The 18,681-nt window shown below is 34.0% G+C and overlaps 1 protein-coding gene across 8 annotated transcripts in view; it reads left to right on the top strand.

Annotated features, from left to right (window-relative positions):
• Positions 1 to 18,681, top strand: part of MARCHF1 (membrane associated ring-CH-type finger 1) — an 816,252-nt gene that overhangs the window by 143,107 nt on the left and 654,464 nt on the right. The window lies entirely within an intron of this gene.

The following is an 18,681-nucleotide window of genomic DNA, read 5'->3' as shown; positions in this document are numbered from 1 at the left end:
TCAGGTGCTGAAGTAAATATGGATTCTAGTTAGGGTAGTTTAACTGAAACCCTTTTTCATCTTGTCTGCTGAGACTGAAAATCTTTTAAAAAGTTTTATATCTGCCTTTGATTTAAGATGTTAAGATGCCTCAAAACCACCTCATTTTCATTGTACATTTCTGTGGATTTAAGAGATTAAGGCGAATTAGTTCTGATAACAGGGCGTAACTTGAAAAAGCTTGAAAAAGTATCCCAAGTCAATCCATTATAACATTTCATCACATTTATCTTTTACTGTTTCCTTTAGAAATGTGTTACAGTAATGCATTTTGTAAAGAAAAATGGGAACAAGTAGGCTGAAACCCTGTATTGGTCATTTATTCTATCATAGGAGTGTCAGTAAATTAATTTCACTGAATAAAACAAGGTTTTATTATATATTATATTTATATTATAATCTATAATATATATTTATATTATAATCTATAATATATTATATTTATATTATAATCTATAATTATATTATGTATTATACATTATAATATAATTATAAATTATAATTATATAATATTTTTATATTAAAGGTTTTATGGTTGTTTTATGGCCATGTCTTATTAAAAAATGTTTAAATAAATCATAGAAAAGATAAGTAGGCATTGCATTATACCTTTCTAGCCATGACCATACATAGTTATTGTATAGCAATTATTCAGCATATCATACATGAATCTATAAGCCTTTTTGAAAGAGTTTTCAGAAGATTGTCAAATTAAATATTTTTCAATTGTTTACCTAGATATTAATAACCATAGCTTGTTAAATCATTCTGTTGCATCCAGAAGGTAATTATCCTTCATAGTAATTTTAGATAGGTAGCAATTCCACTGTGACTTTTCCAGAGGTTCTCTATTTCATCTTAATTCAAAATGTCAAAATAGACCTCAATTGATAGAGACAATTCAGAAGTAAATGATGGATAAACATAAATTCTTATTTAAAAATGCTTCAGAAATAATTTGCTATTTGATTTGAACTTTAATTGATAATACTCATGTGGCATCTAAATTATAAGAAAAACTTGGTTTTCTTGTAAACTGAATTATTTTAAAGTGCCCTTATAGAAATACATTTAGATTTCATGTCACTATTTTCTTTCTTGGTAGTGATGATGGTGTTGGTATATCCTTTCAATTTTTCAAAAATATTTACATGATTCAATTTCCAAACATGAAAGAGACCTTCATTTTTTAACAGTTTGCACTGACCATAAAAGTAATAACTCATTGACTATCCTTCTTGCCTAGGCTAGTTGCAGAGAAAATGGGCCATCTTGGAGGATAGGACCTACAATTTGGAACCTAGTGGGGAGACAATCTACTCAAGCCATGGTTTTAAAGGCATGGATATCATCCACAGCCACCAATCCTGTCCCGTGGTTGGCCTAGAGTAGTTCAGTCCAGGATAATGGTTTGTCATGAGAGATAAACAGACCAAGGCTCTGAGAGGTGTAAGAGGGGAGATGAATAGAGAAGTCAAGAAGTCAGACATGAAGACAAATTTTAGTCAGTGGCAATATCTTAGACCCTAAATTTTAACTAAAGCCAAGCTCTGGGGATTCGGGGCATTGAGAAAAATGGCAGGGCCTTATACTCAAAACAATTATGTCATTGGGCAGGTTAATAAGATAGAAATTGCAGAAAAGTAAATAACACCAGGATCTGATTATCAGTAACTTTGAACAGCAGAGTAATGTTTTTATGAAACAAACAGAAACCCAGTTATAAGAGTTGGACTACAAAGTAAGAGTTAAGAGAGTAAACCTGCTGATAGGATTTATTTATTTATTCAACAAATACATATAGGGGTACTATTAATTACCAAATCCTGTGTTATAATTCTGAGTCCAAGAGTATTACTTTTTAGATGCTTAAAAGCCTCTTATATGGTGCTGAAATTACTTCTAAAATAGCTGAGCCTGCAGATGGGGTTCCAGGAGAAGTTTTGCACAGGTAACGGTTGTAGCTAGTTTTGTGTAGGCGGTTTTATACAGGTAGTTACAGTGTTGAGAAAAACTCATGTTCACTGTTGAAGAAGTTTTATAAAATGGACAAAAATACAGCATGTGTCTGTGTGTTTCTGTGTGTGGCATTTGTAGTTGTGTAAGTACTATTGCATCTTACACTGAAATTGAAGATACAGAGTTGTGTGTGTATACAATTTCTCTAATTTAAATACTCTAACCAGCCAAGCAAAGGATAATTTATTTTACGGTCACAATTCAATATAACATATTAGGAAGCATTTTTGATATGATGCATAGAATTTTAATGTATGACATTAAGCATATTATTTATGATTAAAAGGAATAACCACATGTGAAATACATTATTACCAAAGAAGCTGTAAATCAGTTGGTGACTGCATATTGGCCAAGGATGAGTTTATAGTTTAGAAATAGTAGTTCTAATCTTCAGGATAGGGAGACAGGGGTTTGTGTTTTTAATTATTGGTTATCATTCATTGCTCTTAGTGTTCAGTGTCTTATATACTTAATATAAGGCATGCTATGCTCCCTTGACTTCAGATACTCTTTGGTCATTATGTCTATCTGTGTGTGTGATACGATTTTATAAACACAAAGACACCTAAGAACATCCAGTGATAGTCCCAGGAATAATATTTATTCATGGTGAGGGATTTACAGTGTTTTCTAGTAATAGGCATAAATGTAATGTGATAACTATATTAACCTTCAAAAATTATCAATCCCTTTTGTTTGGCAGTGATTAGAACCAAGAAATGATGAATGAAAATGATGTTGCTTGATTAAAATTAGGTTTTACTAAAATTAGTACTGACTTTGTTCTTTGTGAACTAATCAAGCTTGTCATGTGAGTGACTGCCTTCTTTTCTTTAGAAAAGATTGTATGCAAATGAAATAATACAGTGGCTTAATTGCAAAATTTCTTACTGGTCAATCACCCTATTAAATATTTTATAATACCTTTATAGGCATTAACTCAAGGAATTTGTTTATGATATGACTAGGGGTAATTCAATCATTTTAATAGCAATTATAGTGTCAAAGCATATAAGTTGTCCATAATTAGTCATTAGGACCTGAAAGTAGAAATGGTTATAGATTTAAGAACTTATTTTTTTCTGTCAGAATTTATTACTTACCATTATGAGTCTTTCTTATGATAGTGGAAGTTCAGGGAAAAGTATATAGAAAGAATGCATTCTTTGGATACTTTAATGTTGGTTATTTATGTATAATTTGGGCTGAAAGACTAGAGCAAAAGATAGGACCCTTCGTTCTGAAGCCATGAGGTTTGATTCTGAGCTCTTAGTTCTCCACTGCATATCAAAATGTCTGTACTCATTTCTAACTCTTTCGTTCTGTTTTCTCACTTAGTAATGTGTGTGTCAAGCACTTCTGAGTGTTCTTTTCACACATCTCTGCTAAAATTAAAAGATGTCATGTTAACCGTTTCAAAATATGAACAATTTTACACACTAGATTTGTTCTGTTTTGATCCAGATTGCAGAAATATGTCCAAGGGGAAAAGAAGATTATAACCTATCAAGAATATAACAATTGGCATTTCTAAATTTTAGCATGCTGTAAAAAAATAAATTGGCCATTTCTCTATCAATAGAAATATGAAAGAAACCATATTTTGATTGTCAGGAACAAATATTGTGAAAGAAATTTGTGTGGGAGGTCAGATTGGGTGACATGTGCTTTTATTTCACCTCAAAACATTTTACTATTATATTTTTATTCTTTGTTAAAAATATTTTTATCCTTTTCTTTCTTCACCAAAACAATATAGAGTTATTGGTAGAGACAGAATTTGATGAACTGAAGAAAATACATCAGTTCTTTTCACTCCTCACTTTAAGTCCTGGACCTTTATATCCATCCACATCCTATTTAATAAGAGAGGATTCTGCTAGTTGCAAGGTGAAAGGATTTCCTGAGCATTTGTGTCCTATTTTTTACGTATCTATTGTTCCCAGAATTTCTAGGCGGCAGTGTTTTCAGGAACAGGATCATTTTGACATTCTGGGGATTATGAAATTTCAATTATTGTCTCAGAAATCAGTACACTGCACAATAAAAGCAAATACACATTCTAACCCTTTACCAATAATAATAATAATAATAATAATAATAATAATAGTGACATGTAGTAGTTATTCACTGCTGCATAACAAATTCCTTCCAAATTTATTAACTCAGAACAACTCAGGAGTGGCTTAACTGGGTGGTTCTGGCTAAGAGCCTCTAATGCAGTTGTAGTCCAGATGTCACCCTGTAGGTAGATAGTAGAATGATGACTACCAGAGGCTTAGATAGAAGAAATAAGTGTTAATATTTGGTAGTAGAGTAGGGAGATTATAGTTAATAATAATTTATTATATATGTGAAAATAGCTAGTAAAGAAGAATTGTAATGTTCTCAACACAAAGAAAAGATAAATAATTGAGGTGATGGTTACCCCAATTATTCTGATTTGATCATCACATATTATATACATCAATCAAAATGTTGCGTGTTACCCCCAAATATATATAACTATGTTATATTAATTTTTTTCTTTTTCTTTTTCTTTCTTTCTTTCTTTTTTTTTTTTTTTTGAGATGGAGTTTCGCTCTTATTGCCCAGGCTGGAGTGCAATGGTGCGAACCTGACTCACTGCAACCTCTGCCTCCTGAGTTCAAGTGATCAGCCTCAGCCTCCTGAGTAGCTGGGATTACAGGTGCATGTACTATGCCCAGCTAATTTTTATATTTTTCATAGAGATGGGGTTTCATCATATTGGTCAGGCTGGTCTCAAACTCCTGACCTCAAGTAATTCACCTGCCTCAGCCTCCCAAAGTGCTGGGATTACAGGCGTGAGCCACCGCACCCAGCCTTATATCAATGTTTTTAAAAGGATGCTTAACTTGGGACTGGGTACAGTGGCACACACCTGTAGTTCCAGCTGCATCAGAGGCTGAAGTAGGAAGATTGCTTGAACCCAGAAAGTTAAGGCTGATGATACGATTTGGATCTGTGTCCCTGCACAAATCTCATGTGGAATTGTAATCTTCCATGTTGGAGGTGGAGTTTAGTGTGGGTCGATTGGATCATGATCATGGAGGTGTTTCTCATGAATGGTTTAGCATCATCACCTGGTGCTGTTCTCTCGAGAGTGAGTGAGTTCTCATGATATCTGCTTGTTTAAAAGTGTGTAGCAACTACCCTCTTGCTCTCCTTCTTGCTCTTACTCGGGCCATGTGAAATCTGTACTCCCCCTTTGCCTTCTGCCATGATTGTATGTTTCCTGAGGCCTCCCCAGAAGCCAACCAGATGACAGTATCATGCTTCCTATGCAACCTGCAGAACCATGAGCCAATTAAACCTCTTTTCTTTATAAATTACTCATTCTCAGGTGTTTCTTTATAGCAATGTGAGAATGGACTAATTCAACTGCAGTGGCCATGATTGTGTCACTGCACTCCAGCTTGAGTGACAGACTGAGACCCTGTTTCAAACTTGGTCTGGGAGTTCCTCTTTCAAGAAGCACCACTCACAACTATTGGCCAAAGGGCCTCAGTCCCCCATTGGCTATTGGCAGCTGGCCTCAAGCCCTGGTCTCACAGACCTTTCCATAGTGTTGCTTATGAGAGGGCAGTTAACTTTCCTTAGAATGAGCGATCCAAAGAGAGAGCACACAAAGGAAGGCACAAAGCTGCTTTTATAACCGCGCCTCTGAAATGCAGCCAGTATTTCCACCTTATCCTATTCATCATTAAAAACAATACACTAAGTCTAGTCCACACGCAAAAGGAGGGTAATCAGGCTTTGCTTCTTGAAGGGAGATGTATCAAAGAATTTGTTGACATTTAAAACTACAAGGTAACACTTCTGTTGATAATAGCTGCTATGTAGTGACAACCTTCTATATATTTGAGATCCTTCTTTTTGAGCACAAAGTTAGGTCTATGTAACTTCTCTTTTAACATCCAATTTTCCCTGATACAGATGCCCTGCCTTAGCATATACTCACAAAGCTATGCTTTCCCCTTTCCCTTTGTTTCTTTTACAGTCCTGATTTAAATACCGAATTTTCTTTATCTGTTGATTTCATTATAGACTATAATGTGATCATTATTTGGTCATTACTTTGTCTTCCTCTCCTCCCTCTATTACGACTAGGATTTGGTCCACTATTCCTAGAAACATTTGTTTGATTTCCCTTATCAAGAAAACCAATAGATTTTCACCCATTTGTTCACACAAGCTAAACTTTGTCAAGAAATCCTGGACAAAGTGGTTAGAAAATAAAAATGTACCTCCCTTCAATTTAATGTTTGAGGGTAAGTAAATTGTAAAGGGCTATGAATTCCCTCATATATTCTTATTTTCCTGATCACCAAGATTTTAACAAGTCAGATATACAGTTGGGTTTATCCTTAATTTAGAAAAATATGTTTTTCTCAACATTATGCATTTTACCGTCATTAAATCTTATGCTGTTTTGGAGGAACCTCCATGGTACACCAAAGGGTTCCACTTGCAGATTAACTACTAAAAAGAACTTTTCAAAGTAAAGGCTTTTAACCATAATAATCAACTAAGAATAAACTTATTATAATATTCCATTTAACTCAATTAGGGCAACTCGTGTTTAATTCAATCTATAGGTGTTCTCTAATAGACTTAGGAATTTTTAAGTTAATGGGACAAATAAATAAATTATGGTGAGAGCAAAGCAAATTTAACCCACTGTCATCCAGGGGAGAGTCTGTACTTCTAACCTTAGCTGGAAACTTGGTAGTATCTTGACTACACAATTTAGTAAACTGAGGGTGTGCTTCACCCCAGGTGCTTATGTTGCCACCAACATCGTCAGTATCATCATCTTTATCAGTTCACATTTATTGAGAACTTATTAGATGTGTAATACCTTGCTTACATTGTGTAATTTAATCATAAAATATCTATGATATAATTCTTCTTAATATTTCAATTTTGCAAATGAGAATCCTGGGTCATAGAGAGATTATGTGGCTTGTTGTCCAAGGTTACATTTCTGGGAAGCAATAAAGGGAAATAAAATCTAGGATTTTCTATGTTATTAATCACCAGGCTGTATCATCCTCTGGTTATATTACAGTGCTTCCCCCATGGATGACATTGACTTTACCAGCTATACTGCCTCTACAATTCATCACAATGTAATGAAATATTTCTCTTCTCAAACCTTTGGCAAAGGGAGTCCTACAATAGTTGAGTGTAAACATGTAGTTTCTTTCTTTTTTTTTTTTTTTTAAATTAACAACCTTGAGTAGGTACAAGAAGCACGTGGTGGGAAATATCTGAGATTACAAGGGTGCTCCTCTTGTCCTCCTCTCCCACACTGTTGTTTAAAATTTTTGTTAAAATAACACTGAGGTAAATAGAAAGACGTTTGCTAGTTTCAAGATATTTGTCAACATTCCTGCCTTTGTCTCCACCCCCAAACTTTAGCATAGTCAATATGATGAGTGCCTCTGTCATCCAATACCAGCAAATGCCATATTCTTCAAACCCTTTAATATCATGGCCTTTGATATGTTTTGGCTATGTGTCCCCACCCAAATTTCACCTTGATTTGTGATGCCCATGATCCCCATGTGTCAAGGGTGGGACCAGTGGAGGTAATTGAATTGTGGGGGTGGTTTCCCCCATGCTGTTCTTGTGATAATGAGTGAGCTTCATGAGATACGATGGTTTTATAAGTGTCTGACATTTCTTCTGCTTCAACTCATTCTCTCACCTGTTGCCCTGTGAAGAGGTGCCTTCCACCGTGATTGTAAGTTTCCTAGGCTTCCCCAGTCATGTGGAATTGTGAGTCAATTAAATCTCTTTTCTTTATAAATTACTCAGACTCTGGCATTTCTTCATAACAGTGTGAGACTGGACTAATTCAACCTTCTTGGCCATAGTTTTTGGATCACTATTAGCAAATTTATTATTCAGTACTCTTCAGTTGTAAGATGCTGTAAAAACATAGAATAAAATAAAAACCACCCGTAAATCTCTGTTTGCTGATAATCTAATTACTTTTGGTTTAATTCACCAATTTCTTGGGGGACATGGTGTTGCAATAAAACCTGCAGTTTGGTATTTTCATCAATAGATCTCCTTGGCTCCTTGGTTACACTTTCATTCAGCTGTTATGGGTGAAAACCTTTCACTAGGAAGCAAGTTAATGGGAGAAATGGGGATGAGCCATGGCAAGGGAAGAACATACTGTCATTTGAAATGGGCCATGGCTGTTTGCAATGTATCTATACTCTCTATACATTTAGTGCAAAGTTTTATATAATATATACACACACACACACACAAATATTTATGCATACACATATAAACATGTATATAAAAGTATATAGATATTATATGTTTTATTAGACATATTTTACAAAGTTTCATATGCTGTTTTCTATGTGTTGTATCTATTTTCTCCCACTTTTCATTTATTTCTGGTTTTTTGTTCCTGCATTTTGGGAGGTTTCCTTGTGTCAATCTTTCATCTCACTATTTGTGATTTTCAGTTGTCTTTGGTCTACTATCCAATCTATTTTGTTTGTTCATTTACTTATTTTTGTCTGTGTAAACAATCCCCTCTAACAACTCTAATAGCTTATTTTTCCCTCATAATAATTTATTGTTGCTGATATACGGAGGTGATACCCCTTGGAATATCTCTGAGAATATCTATTACATTTATTTATTTTCTGCTTCATTTGTCCACTTTATTTTTCGTAATTAGTCTGTTTGTGAAATTTGGCTATTTGTGTAAATGGGTTAGTGAGGCTTCTTTTATTCTTAATGTTAATTTTCATCAACTTTTTGGTGATTGAGAACATCCAATCAGATGGAATATGAGAAAAAAATAAAATAAATGGAAGATCATAAATGGTGAAGGTGAGTTGATTGTGTAAAATTCTTCCTGCAGCAGTTGATTGTGTAATCCTGCAGTTCCCATTTCGTGATATACTAATAATACTGCCCTCAGTTACTTCTCTGCAAATTGGAATGACTGAAATTTGAACAGGTTAAGAAAAAATTTAAAACAGAAAACAATAGTTGTGATTTACATTTATGAAAGACATTAAAACAAGTAGGAAATCTTTTAAATGAGTACTGATAAACTTGGTGAATAATTTGATGTTTAATTAAAAAGAAACTGCCAGGCTGGGTGCGGTGGCTCACACCTGTAATCCCAGCACTTTCGGAGGCCAAGGAGGGCGGATCACGAGGTCAGGAGATCGAGCCCATCCTAGCTAACACGGTGAAGCCCCGTCTCTACTGAAAATACAAAAAATTAGCTGGGTGTGGTGGCGGGCGCCTGTAGTCCCAGCTACTCAGGAGACTGAGGCAGGAGAATGGCATGAACCCAGGAGGTGGAGCTTACAGTGAGCTGAGATCGCGCCAATGCACTCCAGCCTGGGCAACAGAGCGAGACTCCATCTCAAAATAAATAAATAAATAAATAAATAAATAAATAAATAAATAAATAAATAAAATATAATAAAATAAAATAAAAAGAGAGAGAGAGAGAAAAAAGAAACTGCTAAACTGTTTTTCAACATGGTTGTACTATTTTGCATTCCCAATAATAATATATGAGAGTTCCAGGTATTTCACGTTCTCACTAGCACTTCGTTTGTCAGCTTTTAATTTTTGAAATTTTCAGCCATTCTAGTATGAGTGTTGTGGAAAATACAAAAATGTGCATAACTCACAAAAAGTGAGTAGGACTTCTTCCTATTCAGTTAAGGTGCACTTTGCCATTTGATCTTTAATGCACTGTAGGATGACCTAAAAGGAATAATTAGGTCAAAGTTATTGAAGTGCATTTTTCCAAGTTCTTTCCATGTTTACTACCTTCAATTTCAGTTATCTCCCACCAACCACCACCCCCCCCCCCAAAAAAAATCCTCCTTTAGAGGATATCAGTCTTGACACAGGTAGTTTGGACACTGTGGGAAAATAGAAATAGGCAGTTAGAGGAGTTACTTGAATTTGTATAATTATACACCATTTTATTTTATAAATTTTTTTATAAAAACATTAGACAAAAGAGGATATACTTGAGACAAAAAACCTGTTCATTGCACAAATGTTTCTTAAATGTCTACTTTATAGAATACATTATGTTAAGCACTGATGCAAACACAAAATAGAATGTAATTTGGTACGTGCAGGATAAAGCAATTATACAATTATCTCTGGTCCAAAGTAGATTGTGAAATGTACCATGAGAGACGTACACCATAGAGCCCTGGAGTTGGGAAGCAGAAGCAATGACATCTGTTAGGGAGATTAGGGAAGTCTTAGTGACAACAGAGAAACCAATTCAGCCCTGAAGAATGCATGCGTGTCTGTCTGTTTTGTTTTGATTTTTAGTCATAAAATTAATGATTTAAAAATCCAGATGCTTAAAAAAAAACTAAACTTTTACCACACAAAGAAAAACTCAGCATCGAAGCGTGTTTCTCTTTCACCTTTTTCTGTATTCCTTCATATATTTGAGAAAATAATATGCATATAACTTTATATGTTGCTTTCTAAAGTTAATGGGATATTATTTAAATAAATAAATGACTAAGAATTTTGCTATATTAAAAAATTTATAAACTTAACTATTTATTCTAGCATTCTACATACCCTAAATGCTGAGCCAGCCCTCTTATATAAAGCCTTTAGGTAATGTCTTATGTTTTGCTATTATAAGTTACAAACAGAAAATGCTTTCATGTAAAAGCACTTTTCTGTAATTTACATTCTTTTAGAATAGATTATTAGGACATAGACTACTAGATCAGAGATTGTGAACAGTTTTCATGCTAGCGAGATGTAGGTAGATGGATGAAAGACAAGGTAGGAGTTTGGGTAGAGAGTTTTTTAAAAAAGGGAAGAGTTAAATTCAAATAGTAAGACAGGTAAGAAATCTAGGACACACATGGAGAGTGTATAAAACTCCATTTTGATGTCAGGGGTGTCCAAATTTTTGGCTTCCCTTGGCCACATTGGAAGAAGAATTGTCTTGGGCCACACATACACTGATGCTAATGATAGATGATGAGCTAAAAATCGTAAAAAAAATCTCATGATACTTTAAACGTGTACTTTATAAAATACATTATGGTAGATACTGCTGCAGACACAAAATAGAATGGTGTAAAATATGAATGCAGCCCAATACGAATTTGTGTTGGGCCTCATTCAAAGCTGTCCTGGGCTACATGCGGCCTGTGGATTATGGTTAGACAAGCTTGGACTAGAGGGTAGAGTATACGGAAAGACGCTGTAAAAGAGAATCCTAGAAATGTATACTGAGGTAAGACTAAAATTTCCTGGAATATTAGTTTCTTTAGGTGCTAACAGGTCATACTAGATGGTGCTCTGGGTATAAATAAATTTTAAAATGTAACAATTGGACAAATTAAACAGGTTTTTAGAAGAATTTTCAAAGCCGTTAATATGTTAATGTGAATGACTGTTGTCTAAGAAGATACTACAATATGTAGGGTTTCCTATGTGTATTTTACTAAGGAACACTTTTTAAAAGAGCAGCATTAGTATTTCAGGAAACACACTTTGAAAACTGGTAGGCAAAGACAGTAAGGATTTGATTACTAAGGAATTTGAATTCAGTTTGATGGGCATGAAAATCACTGGTGAGAACATTAGTAGTTTCTATCCAATAGTATATGAAGGCATTGTGAAATGAGAACCTATCTGCCAACATTTACAATAAATAGTGAATTTTTTTTCTCTTTGGATCTTCTGCCTAAAACATTGGACTTAGAATACATAAATATCCATTGCTTGAGGAACGAAGGCAATTGATATTTTTCACTTGCTTCTCCAGTAAGTTTGTTATTGTACTCATTATTCAAACTTTCCACTTCCTGGTTGAAAAAATGCTCATCTTCAAAATTTGCTATTAACTGCCACAATTGTCACTATGTGCGTGTGTGTGTGTGTGTGTGTGTGTGTGTATATATATATATATTTGTTTGCATGACAGCTTCTAGTTTCTTCCCTCACAATTTTGGTTAATTTGGAATAAAACAATAAAATTATATATGATCTTTTGCTGTCAGTTTAAGTTTCTAAAACTTCATGATTGGTTCAACTCTACAACATTTCATTTGAAGTTTTCCTTCAAATATTCTCACTGATATGGTTTGGCTGTGTCCCCACCCAAATCTCACCTTGAATTGTAATAATCCCCAGGTGTGAAGGGTGGGGCCAGGATAAGATAATTCAATCATGGGGGCTGTGTCCCCTATACTCTTTCTGTGGTAGTGAATAAGTCTCACAAGAATCTGATGGTTTTATAAATGGTAGTTCCCCTGCACAGGCTCCCTTGCCTGCTGCCATGTAAGAAGTCCCTTTGCTCTTCCTTCATATTCTGCCATGATTGTGAGGCCTCCCAAGCCATGTGGAACTTTGAGTCCATTAAATTTCCTTCCTTTATAAATTACCCAGTCTCGGGTTTGTCTTTATTAGTAGTGTGAAAACAGACTAATATACTGACATTCTTTATTCCTTCTGTGTTATCAGATACATAGTTCATGTCTTCTATCAAATAATACATATCATAAACACTGAGAAATCATTACTCATTATTTCTAAAACCACCATCAAAATATATAATCTATCCTTACTGTTTTTGAATAGTCTTAGACATTTGTTACAAATGAGCTCTTTCTCTCCATCTCTCGCTGATTCCCTCTCTCCATCCTTTTTCTCTCTCTCTTCCTTTCTCTTTCCATTTTCACTATTTGGCCGACTCTGTAGAACTGCCTATAGAAAACACTTATGAAAATTTGGGCAAAATGGTGTATCTTGCTAGCATGTGTTAACAGGGCTTATCATTTTTACAAGTCTACACTAATAAGCCACTTTTCCCTTTACAAAATTATTTTACGTAGATCCAGGCTCCTTTCCTTTCTAATATACACAAAACATATTTCTTTTATATATATGAAATCACAATTTCTGTGATATATTTTTGAAATATTTCCCATAAATTAATTTCCTTATATGCCTAAAACATAAGAAACATAATCAAAATGAACAGGAAGACAGAAGTATAAAGAGACGCATGTTGACCCTAAAAATATCAACTGTTATTCTAAAAAAAAAAAACGATGTTGACAGGTGGTGTTATATGTTTTTATACTAAAATGACAAGAAAACAGTTTACGTTTATGCTGCTAAAGAAAGTGTACCTACCTAGTAGATTGAATTAATTTGAAAGGCACCTACATAAAATTTCCATTCTTCTTTCGTATTAAATTATAGGGTTAATTTCTGAAGGACATATATGGCGGGCACCAGATGTAATCTTCCCATCATCTTGTCACACAAGGTGCAATTTTTTTCTTCACTACCTGAACCCTGATTTCTTTAGGTACTGGCAGTTATCCCTTGAACCTAAGAAAAGTGGTTCAGGAAATGATTATAATTGATTCAAACTAGGCATGGTAAGCTCACTCTACTGGGCCAGTGATTAGTCTAGAGTGGACATATGACTCATTGCTGACTAACAGAATGTAACCAGTCAGCTGGCCAGCATAACCCTTTACCCTTTCTTCTTTCCACTGGGAACACTGATGTTTCCAGGTGCAGCAGCAGCTGTCTTGTGACCATGAGGCAACAGGGAAGAGTATAAAAATCATCAAAATATTGATGATGAAGAAGAAAGATAAAAAGATCCTATATTTCTGAAGACATCACTGAATTTCTAGCTCCAAATGTGTATGTTAAAAAAGAAACTTATTTGTTTAATTCACTACATTTAGGTTTTTTTTTTTGTTGTTTTGTTTTTACTTTTAGCTAAAATAATTTCTTTTTTTTTCTTTCTTTTTTTTTTTTTTTTGAGATGGAGTCTCGCTCTGTCGCCCAGGCTGGAGTGCAGTGGCCGGATCTCAGTTCACTGCAAACTCCGCCTCCCGGGTTTATGCCATTCTCCCGCCTCAGCCTCCCGAGTAGCTGGGACTACAGGTGCCCACCTCCTCGCCTGGCTTGTTTTTTTTGTTTGTTTGTTTTTTTTTTTGTATTTTTTAGTAGAGTTGGGGTTTCACCGTGTTAGCCAGGATGGTCTCAATCTCCTGACCTCGTGATCCGCCCGTCTTGGCATCCTAAAGTGCTGAGATTATAGGCTTGAGCCACCGCGCCCGGCCAAATAATTTCTAATGACTGCAAAGTTGATGCTATATTTTTTATTAATCTTTTATGTGGATGTAGGGAATTTGTTACATTATTTTTTTAATGAATTTTATTTTCTACTCTTTCTTTAGATCTCAGTTGCTTTTTCTGAGTATTTAGTTCTTCCACTATTGTTGTGTGTATTTCTCCTTATATGTTTTGTAATTTTTATTTTATTTGTGTAATTTCTTATTTAATGTCTGGTTTATCCACTATATATCTGATTTCTGTAATGTTTTGAACATTGGGACACTATCCCATAATGTTTGCTTTAACTTATGCATTTGAAACAATAGTACACAGGTTACTTCCAACATGTTCTCAAGAATGGTTTCACTGTAGAAGTGATGCCCTTATTGTCAACCATTCAAGCCTAAATTTAGTGAACAAAATGTGACAATGCCCATTACTGTGTATAAACATTATGGGATACATGTTTTGAAGGTTAAGATCAATTCTGAAAGGAATGGGAGATTATGTTCTTCTTTCTTTTCCACATGTTTTTCAGACTTCACTAGGATGAAGATCAGAACAAACAAAAATGATTTGAGGCATTTTTGCTTAAAATGCCCCTAAAATACATTATTCAATGTCTACTACTGTTTTTTTTGCATAAATGTATTTTATTTATGATAACTGATGTGTAGGAATGACAGTACAATTTTCTAAAAGTTTTTAATACTTTTCAGAAAGTATTATTTCCAGAAATATAATATGAATTTCTGTGTATATAGGAATGGAATATATATGAGAATATATATATCTAGGAATTCATATATATAATAAATTCATATATATAGGAATTCCATTCCTATATATATGTATGTGTGTATATATATGGGAATATATACACATATATAGGACTATATATATATATGAATCTCACACAAATACATGATGATAGCTATTTCATTCAAATGTTTAATTACGTAGAGACAGATAAGATAAATGTGATTTTGAGTGCATTTGGGAAGGAGGGGTTTAGATAGTCCATTTGTAAAGGCTTTAAAAATGTTAGAATAAGATTGCTAGTTTAGATACATGCAAAGTGACCTATTGTCTTACAAGGCAATAAAACCATAAACTTTGGGGATATAATATCTACAGGACAGAAATCTGTAAATTGATATGTAACTTCACCGTGTCTGGGGCCAGGGCTATAAATAAACAGTAAATGACAAAGTCAAACACATGTATGTTCTCTTAGAGACAAGTAATTTCGGCGTGAGTTTGTTAAATAATGTCCTAGCGTAGCATTGAAAAGTCATATTGCTCATCATTTTTTTATCCTTTTTATAAATTTTGATTAAATTTTAAGTGAGCTGATCAGAGTCATTGGACATTTAATAACTTTAGAAATGTATAGAGGAACCGACTTTTTAAATTGCTCCCTTACAGGCTTGACAGTTCTTGTGTTTAAAATCATTTTATTGTTATGAAGGCATAACTAGATACACTCTTCTACTCTGTGTTAACATTTCATCAGTGAAATTGGTTTGAAATATTGAAGGATTCATATCTCTGAAGTTCGTAAAGAGAAAAACTGGATTGACATAAATGTAAAACAAACTGGAATTTCAAGTTTTATGTTATAATTGATTATTCATTGTTATGATTCAAATGATGTATGTTCTCTATACCATATATTACCACTCTGAAGAAAGGTTCGTTTGAAGATCATTGGTTTTACCTGAGATGAAAAATAACATCTGAAGTTTAAAACTGAATTTTGAAAATTGGGTAAGAAGCAACTAGTGAGTGTGGAAAGCGGATACATTTTGTTTATTAATGAATCCGTTGTTTTTGAAAAATCTTATTTTTGTTCTTTAGACACTAATAATGATCACTATATAACTAAATATTTAATTTTAATATGCCTTCCGCATGATTAATACTAACAATAGACTTCAGCACCACTGTAATCTTCCTTGATGAATGCCCAAACCGAGGCAGCTGCTAGGAACACTCATGTGTAGCCTTCTTCACAAAAATGCACAACTCTTGCAAAACAAAGCTAAGTTTGTATTTCCCAAGAAAGAACTAAGTCATAGGAAATAATGGAGTAAAGTAATTGTTGTGGTAACCTACATCAATATCATCTATATATCCTTGGGTATTTCAGCCTCCTGGGGATACTTTTTACATTAATTGCTATATAAAATGGCCCATGCCCAATTTTGTTGCAAGGATTTCCCAAAGGCTCCTTATCTACTGTTACTTCTTTACCTACTCCTTTCTCTGGCTCATTGCTTCATTTCCTGTGGTTACTGTCCTGTCACCGCCTCCCCTTCTTTTATTCTCTAACCTCATTAATGCAACACTATGAATTTAATACTATTCGTGAAGGTTTAGGAGTAAGACCATTTCCATAATGAAAAAGAACAAAAATGCCACTTAAGTTTGAATACTCAGCACTACAATTCTTCGGCTTTTATGTCCCCTCCTTGTTATAGAAGAGTAATTTTCTACTAGATATTTCCAGTAAGGTCTCTCCATTACCTCCTGATACTTCTCTATAATTTTATTTTATTTTAATACCAAGTACTTATTTCCCTCTTTCTGACCTCCTATCCCAAGACTTATAGTTTTACCTTATTATGCAGGGAAATTTAGCACATTGTCTAAATGTTTCTCATAGTCTTTGTCCAGTGAGCCTTGCCTTTTTAAATAAATAAAACTCCTTAAAAATATTTTAAAGAATGTCTAAGACCTCTATGATGAAATAACTCCCTTTCACAAAATAGCAGAAGTTAGGCCATCTTTTTTTTGAAAAAATTTTTTTCCTCGCTCTCTCTTTTTGTTATAATAATACCTCCACTAAAAACCTTTCTTATACTCAGGGCGAGGGCAATTCCCCAGCCTATTCTGTAATTGTTTTCTTACCATATAGGCAAAAAGAACAGGGAGACTGATGAGTGGGGAGCATCTTTTAGGCTTCAGTTTGGCTTTCTGGGGATGCCCATGTTCTGGAGCACAGGAGTCTACCCTTCTCTCTTGAGTTCTAGTTTAATAGACCTTATAAATGGTTGGGGACAGAATGTGCTCCTGGGACAGGAATAGCCCATCAGTGCTAGCATCTGACAAAGAGTCTTTATCATCCAAGGTGTCACAACATAAATCATTTGTGGGAGCATGGCCTTTATTTATGTCATCTTGATTAAAATGACTGCTTTGGGGTAAAAATTATCTTCCCCTCCTGATAGGCCATCCTCAATCCTTAATAATACTAACAGGCACATTTCCCAAAGGCTTATATAGAATTTTTAGCTTTTGATGAATGAATGAATGAATGAATACACAGAATCATTTTGTTTTGTTTGTTTGTTTAACAATGTCTCAAAACTTTTACCTTTAATCGAAGTCTTATTTTACCCCAGGCTAAATCAATTTAAGCCTACATAAGAATCCTAGCTAGTTGGATATAGCCACGTGACACTTGTTTCAAAATTGTTTGGGGAAGTTGTTTGGTTTAGTTGAATGAAAATGTCTAGAAAAATAGGTTACTCATAAGTGAATGGTAATTTAGTAATAATACTTAGTCTAAAAGAGCTGCATTATGGTCAACAGCAGGATAAAATCACTGGCAAGCAGCTGAAACATTGACAAATTATCATCTCTAGTAAATAAGAGTGAGAGGTGATTGCTATATAGGTTTTTAAATTTCTTTTTATCCTTATAGTTCTAATTCTACATTTGTACTCCAGCTATATTTGTTTTCATGCCACTGGTTAAGGTAAAATATCCTACTTTCCTGGATTATTTACATCAGTAAATTTGGTGAATTGTAATCAGATGTATTTAAAATTTGATAGTTAAAGTATTCTTGGGTTACAGTACATACTGACCTTTGCAGATGACAGAGAACAATGGAAATATTATTATGTTTGTAAAGTCAGGAATGTTCCCTGCAGTAACAAAGACTCCAGTAGAGCCCTGCTCTCACATGGTTTTCTCAAGGAATGAGACAGCTGTAGGCCATAGATAACTCCTTTATTTTTCAAATTGGTAAAAGCATAGAGTATGAACTCTGTATTCTATCATGAGGCTCAGGATAATGAAAATTTAAATATTTTTCTTCATCAGTAATTAATCTAATTCAAGAAATGACTTTGCTTTATTAATAGAAAAATTAACTAAATCATTTCTTTGTTTGCGATTGGGTTCCAACTAATTAAATTTTCACGTAATTATTTTTTCAATCTACTGCTATTCCTTGTAAAGCATATTTTTTCTTCTCTTTCCTTATTAGCACACATACCCTTTCACCTTAAATTCAGAGATTTAATGAAGTACTAATGAGACTTGCAGATTTAAAAGAATGTTTAACAATATTATTTTCCAAGACATTTAGAATAAAGAGCTGTAACTGCACGTTATTTATACTTTAACTACCTGACAGTTTCTCCTAAAAGACATTTTCATTTCTAAACA

This window comes from Chlorocebus sabaeus, chromosome 7 (assembly GCF_047675955.1).
Source record: "Chlorocebus sabaeus isolate Y175 chromosome 7, mChlSab1.0.hap1, whole genome shotgun sequence".
NCBI classification, from domain to species: Eukaryota; Metazoa; Chordata; class Mammalia; order Primates; family Cercopithecidae; genus Chlorocebus; species Chlorocebus sabaeus.
Note: the sequence above shows the minus strand (reverse complement) of the source record. Positions and strands in the feature narration are given on the sequence as shown.